The sequence below is a fragment of the Diceros bicornis genome, chromosome 34, assembly GCF_020826845.1.
Source record: "Diceros bicornis minor isolate mBicDic1 chromosome 34, mDicBic1.mat.cur, whole genome shotgun sequence".
Taxonomy (NCBI): domain Eukaryota; kingdom Metazoa; phylum Chordata; class Mammalia; order Perissodactyla; family Rhinocerotidae; genus Diceros; species Diceros bicornis.
Window position 1 is genome coordinate 37,386,590 of NC_080773.1, and position 7,328 is coordinate 37,393,917.

Sequence of the window (7,328 nt, forward strand, 5' to 3'; positions counted from 1 at the left end):
GCTGTCCATAGATATGTGGTTTTATTGCTGGGCTTTCAATTCTGTTCCATTGATGTGTGTGTCTGTTTTTGTGCCAGTACCATGCTGTTTTGGTTACTATAGCTCTGTAGTATATTTTGAAGTCAGGGGTTGTGATGCCTCCAGCTTTGTTCTTTTTTCTCAGGATTGCTTTCACTATTCGGAGTCTTTTGTAGTTCCATATAAATTTTAGGATTCTTTGTTCTATTTCCGTGAAGAATGTCATTGGGATTCTGATTGGAATTGCATTGAATCTGTAGATTGCTTTAGGTAATATGGACACTTTAACTATGTTTATTCTTCCAATCCATGTGCATGGAGTATCTTTCCATTTCTTTACGTCATCTTCAATTTGTTTCAAAAGTGTCTTGTAGTTTTCAGTGTATGGGTCTTTCACCTCCTTAAATTTTAAATTTAAGGTTAAATTTATTCCTAGATATTTTATTCTTTTGTTACAATTGTAAATGGGATTGTATTCTTGAGTTCTCTTTCTGTTAGTTCATTATTAGAGTATAGAAATGCAACTGATTTTTGTAAGTTGATTTTGTACCCTGCAACTTTTCTATAGTTGTTGATTATTTCTAAGAGTTTTCTGATGGATTCTCTAGGGTTTTATATTAGAAAATCATGTCATCTGCAAACAGTGAGAGTTTCACTTCTTCCTTACCAATTTGGATACCTTTTATTTCTTTTTCTTTTTTTCCTAATTACTCTGGCCAAAAGCTCCAGTATTATGTTGAATAAAAGTGGCAAGATTGAGCACACTTGTCTTGTTCCTGTTCTCAGAGGGATGGCTTTCCATTTTTCACAGTTGAGTATGATGTTGGCTGTGGGTTTTTCATATATGGCCTTTATTACGTTGAGGTACTTTCCTTGTATACTCATTTATTGAGAGTTTTAATTGTAAATGGATGTTGGATCTTGTCAAATGCTTTCTCTGCATCTATTGAGATGATCATGTGATTTTTATTCCTCATCTTGTTAGTGTAGTGTATTGCACTGATTGATTTGAGGATGTTGAACCATCCCTATGTCCCTGGTATAAATCCCATTTGATCATGGTGTATGATCCTTTTAATATATTGCTGTATTTGGTTTGCCAATATTTTGTTGAGGATTTTTGCATCTATGTTCATCAGCAATATTGGCCTGTAATTTTCCTTCTTTGTGTTGTCCCTGTCTGGCTTTGGGATCAGGGTGGTGTTGGCCTCACAGAATGAGTTAGGAAGCATTCCATCTTCAATTTTTTGGAATAGTTTGAGAAGGATAGGTATTAAGTCTTCTTTGAATGTTTGGTAGAATTCTCCAGAGAAGCCATTCGGTCCTGGTCATTTTTTAGGGGGAGGTTTTTGATTACAGTTTTAATCTCTTTACTTGTGATTGGTATATTCAGATTCTCTGTTTCTTCTTGGTTCAGTTTTGGGAGGTTGTATGAGTTTCAAAATTTATCCATTTCTTCTAGATTATCCAATTTTTTGGCACACAGTTTTTTAGAGTATTCTCTTATAATCCTTTGTATTTCTGTAGCATCATTGTAATTTCTCCTCTTTGATTTCTAATCTTATTTATTTGAGTGTTTTCTCTTTTTTTCTTAGTGAGTCTTGCTAAGAGTTTGTCAATTTTATCTTCTCAAAGAACCACCTCTTATTTTTATTGATCCTTTCTACTGTTTTTTTGGTGTCTATTTCATTTATGTCTGCCCTAGTTTTTTTATTATTATTTCCCTCCTTCTGCTGACTTTGGGCTTTGTTCTTTTTTTTCTAGTTCTCTTAGGTGTAGTTTAAGATTACTTACTTGAGATTTTTCTTGTTTGTTGTGGTGTCCTGTATTGCTATGAATTTCCCTCTTAGGACCACTTTTGCTGCATCCTATGAGATTTGGTATGATGTATTTTCATTTTCATTTGTCTCCAGATATTTTTTGATTTCTCTTTTGATTTCTTCAATGATCCATTGGTTGTTTAGTAGCATTTTGTCTAGTCTCCACATATTTGTGACTTTCCCAGGTTTTTTCTTATAATTGATTTCTAGTTTCATAGCATTATGGTCTGAAAAGATGATTGATATGATTTCAATCTTCTTAAAATTATTGAAACTTGCTTTGTTTCCCAACATATAGTCTATCCTTGAGAATGTTCCATGTGCACTAGAGAAGAATGTGTATTCTGCTGTTTTTGGATGGAATCTGTATATATATCTTTTAAGTCCATCTGGTCTAGTTTTTCATTTAATTCCTTTTGACTTTCTGTCTGGATGATCTGTCTGTTGATGTACGTGAGGTGTTGAAGTCCCCTACTATTATTGTGTTGCTGTCAATTTCTCCCTTTAGGTCTGTTAATAGTTGCTTTATGTACTATGGTGCTCCTGTGTTAGGTGCATATATATTCATAAGTGTTATGTCCTCTTGGTGGAATGTCTGTTTTGTCGTTATATATTGACCCTCTTTGTCTCTCATTGCCTTTTTTATATTGAAGTCTGCTTTGTCTGATATAAGTATGGCAACAGCTGCTTTCTTTTTTTTTTTTTTTTCCTGAGGAGATCAGCCCTTTGCTAACATCTGCCAATCCTCCTCTTTTTTTGCTGAGGAAGACTGGCCCTGGGCTAACATCTGTGCCCATCTTCCTCCACTTTTTATATGGGATGCTGCCACAGCATGGCTTGCCAAGCAGTGCATTGGTGCACACCTGGGATCCAAACCAGCGAACCCTGGGCCGCTGCAGCGGAGTGCGTGCACTTAACCACTTGCGCCACCTGGCTGGCCCAAACACCTGCGTTTTTTTGTTTGCCATTAGCTTGGAGTATCATCTTCTATCCCTTCACTCTAAGCCTCTATTTGTCTTTAGAGCTGAGATGTGTTTCCTGGAGGCAGCATACCGTTGGGTCTTGTTTTTTAATCCATCCAGCCACTGTATGTCTTTTGATTGGAGAATTCAATCCATTTACATTTAGAGTGATAATTGATATATGCCATTTTATCTCTTTTTTTATGGTCGTTCTATATTTCCCTTGTTTCTCATCCTGTGTATGCTTTACAGCCATTTCAGTTTGGTGATTTTCTATGATTGTTTTCTCTTTATTTATTATTTGTGTCTCTGTTCTGATTTTTGTTTTAGTGGTTACCATGAGGTTTGTATAAAAGATCTTTTAGGTGAGGTAGTCTGTTTTCTGATAGCCTCTTATCTCCTTAGCCTAAGCAGTTTCCATTCCTTTCCTCTTGGCTGTCTAAGTTATTGTTGTCCAACATATTCCCTTTTGTGTTGTGATTTTGTGATTAAAATAAAGTGTTTATAGTTATTTTTGATGTTTTGCTTCCCTTTATCTTTTTTTTTCTTTTTGTGAGGAAGATCAGCCCTGAGCTAACATCTGTTGCCAATCCTCCTCTTTTTGCTGAGGAAGACAGGCCCTGGGCTAACATCCATGCCCATCTTCCTCCACTTTATATGGGATGCCGCCACAGCATGGCTTGACAAGCAGTGTGTCAGTGTGCGCCCAAGATCCGAACTCCAGGCCACCACAGCAGAGTATGTGCACTTAACCGCTACACCACCGGTCTGGCCCCTTCTTCTCTTTATCTTTAATGTTATAATTAAATGTTTGCTAACCTGTTCTGATAGAGGTCTGCAATTTTCTGATTTTATCTATTTATCTCCTTGCTCAAGGCATTGTAAACCTTTTCCTTTTTGTTTCAGGTATGAGGGGCTTCTTGATTATTTCTTGTAGTGGCAGTCTTGTGGTGATGAACTCCCTCAGCTTTTGTTTGTCTGGAAAAGTTTTTATTTCTCCATCATATCTGAAGGATAGTTTCACTGGATAGAGTACTCTTGGCTGATAGTTTTGTCTTTCAGTACTTTGAATATATCATTCCATTCTCTCCTAGATTGTAAGGTTTCTGCTGAGAAATCCACTGAAAGCTTGATAGGGGTTCCTTTGTAGGTTATTTTCTTCTGCCTTGGTGCCCTTAATATTTTTTCTTTGTCAATTACTTTTACCAGTTTTACTAATATATGCCTTGGAGAAAGTCTTTTGGCATTGATGTAATTAGGAGTTCTGTTAGCCTCATTTACTTATAATTCCAGTTCCTTCTCCATGTTTGGGAAGTTGGCAACTATTATTTCTTTGAACAAGCTCTCTGCTCCTTTCTCCCTCTCTTCTCCTTCTGGAATACCTATAACCCTTATGTTGCATTTCCTAATTGAGTCAGATATTTCTTGGAGAATTTCTTCATTTATTTTTAATCTTAGTTCTCTCTCCTCTCCCACCTGAAACATTTCTATATTTCTGTCCTCTAAATTACTAATTCTGTCCTCCATAATGTCAGCTCTGTTTTTTTAAGGATTCTAGATTGTTTTGATCTCATTCATTGTATTCTTCATCTCCAGCATTTCTGATTGGTTTGTTTTTTTTTTTTAGAGTTTTAATCTCTTTTGTGAAGAATTCCTTCTGCTCATTAATTTTATTCCTGAGTTCATTGAACTGTCTGTCTGAGTTTTCTTGTAACTCATTGAGTTTCTTTATGATAACCATTTCGAATTCTGTGTCATTTAAATTGTAAATTTCTGTGACTTCAGGATTGGATTCTGGAGACTTGTCATTTTCCTTCTGCTTTAGAGTGTTAATGTATTTCTTCCTGGCATTTGATGGAGTGGACCTTTGCCTGCACATAGTCTTAGTATCTGGTTGCATGTTCCAGCTGCCACCACTGCGGGGGGCAGGAGCTATGTTTTCTGAACCAGCCACATTTGCTGGAAGTTATGCTGATGGGGCTTTCTGCATTTGCCTGCTGGCCACCACTGCTACACACATGCAGGCGCAGACACTCTGGTGCGGATCTGCTGCCCAGGCCAACCAGCCAAGCTGGTGTGCCAGGCGGAAGGGGGGATGCTTTCTTTCATGCAGGTGATCTGTGAAATCCCACTCTGCACTCACTGGCAGCCGGCCTGGGCGGCTTGGCTTGGTGGGGGTGCCAATGTGGTGTTTGAGCTGCCTTGGTGTGGGGCATTCCCACAGGCTGGGAAGCAATTTGGAGAGTGAAAGTGTTCCTGTGGCAGGCTGCCTGTTCCCCCATCTCCTCTCAGAGTTGCATGCCGGCTGCTGTGTGAGGTTCCGTGCCCTAGATCGCTGCCATTGGGGAGGGGGAGGAGATCCACTTACCTCTTTCCAATGCTTCCCAGGGATCCAGTCCCCCCACCTTCAGATGTATGGCTCTCATGGATCTCTCATGGATCTCCTATTGTGCTGTGTGGATGTCCTCTGTTGGTTAATGAATGTCTTTTTCATTGTATCTTAGTGGGGAGACACTAAGGGAACAACTCACTCTGCCATGATGTTGACATCACTCCCTTGGCAATGATTTTTTTGGATTTCACACCAAAAGCAAAGGCAACAAAAGCAAAAGTAAACAAGTGGGACTACATCAAACCAAAAACCTGCACAGCAAAGGAAACTGGCAACAAAATGAAAAGCCAACCTACCCAATGGGAGAAAATATTTGCAAATGATTTACCTGATAATAAGTTAATATCCAAAATATATAAAGAACACATACAACTCAATAGAAAAAAAAACTAATTAAAAAATGGGGAGAGGAATTGAATAGACATTTTTCCAAAGAAAATATTCAAATAGGCACATCAAAAGGTATTCACATCACTAGATATCAGCATAAGTAAATGAAAACCATAGTGAAATATCACCCCACACCTGTTAGAATAGTTACCATCAAAAAGACAAGAGATAACAAGTGTTATCAAGGATGTGGAGATAAGGGAACCCCTGTGCACTGTTTGTGGGACTGTAAATTGGTGCAGACCATGGAAAAGAATAGGGAGGTCCCTCAAAAAATTAAAAATAGAACTCCATACTATGCAGCAATTCCAATTATGGGTATAATTCCAAAGGAAATGAACACAGGATATCAAAGCAATATCTGCACTTCTATGTTTGTTGCAGCATTATTCACAATACCCAAGATATGGAAACAACCTAAATGTCCATCAATGGATAAAGAAGATGCAGTATATATATATATATATATATGTAATGCAGTATTATCCAGCCATGAGAAAGAAGGAAATGTCCTTGCCATTTGTGACAACATCGCTGGCTCTTGAGGACATTAAGCCACGTGAAATAAGCCACACAGAGAAAGACAAATACTGCATGGTATCACTTAACATGGTGATTCTTTAAAAAAAAAAGTAAAAGTCATACTCATAGAAACAGAGAGATAAAAGTGGTTCCTGGGAAATGGGGCATGCAGGAAATAGGGAGAAGTGGGTGAAAGAGCACAAACTTTCAGCTATAACAGGAACAAGGTTGAAGGATCTAATGTAAGACATGGTGAGTATAGTTGACAACACTGTATGATGCTATGGAAATTTGGTAAGGGAATAGAACTTAAATGTTCTCACACACACACAAAAGATAAATAGGTGATGGATGTGTTAATTAACTTGTTGGAGGGATCCTTTCACAATGTACGTATATATCAAATCACCAACATACCATGTATACTCTAATATCTTACAATTTATGTCAATTATAACTCAATAAAGCTGAGATTAAAAAATAAAATAAAATAAAAATTTTAATGGAAATAAATAAAAACATAAAAGCGTCAAACCCCCAGACATGCCTTTCTTGAACAAACTAACCAATATGAAATCTATCTGATACTTCCTTTTTTTTTTTTTTTTGGTGAGGAAGACTGGCCCTGAGCTAACATCTATTGCCAATATTCTTCTTTTTGCTTGAGGAAGATGGTCCCTGAGCTAATGATTGTGCCAGTCTTCCTCTATTTTGTATGTGGGACGCCGCCACAGCATGGCTTGATGAGTGGTGCATAGGTCCACACCCAGGATCCGAACCTGCGAACCTCAGGCCACCAAAGTGGAGCACACAAACTTAACCACTATGCCACTGGGCCAGCCCGGATATTTCCTATTTTTAAATAATCTCCAAGAGAAAATTCGAGACCCTGACAGACTTATAGAAACAGAGTTCCATGAATCATTCAATGAAAGGATTATGAAGGCATTCAAAATCTGATTCCTATTCACCAGCTCATTTTACAGTGCTAGAATAACATTGTCATAAACCTTGTTAACTGAATTCAGCTATGCTTACAGAATGTAATACAAGTTGAAAGCATCTCAGAAATTCAAAAATGGTTTATTATTGAAAAATACATTAATATCATTCAATATATTAATGGATTGTAAACATCATGTGACTATCTTAATAAACGCAGAAAAGGTAAAATACAAATCCATTCACATTAGAAAGCAACGCCACACTATGCATAGAAATATA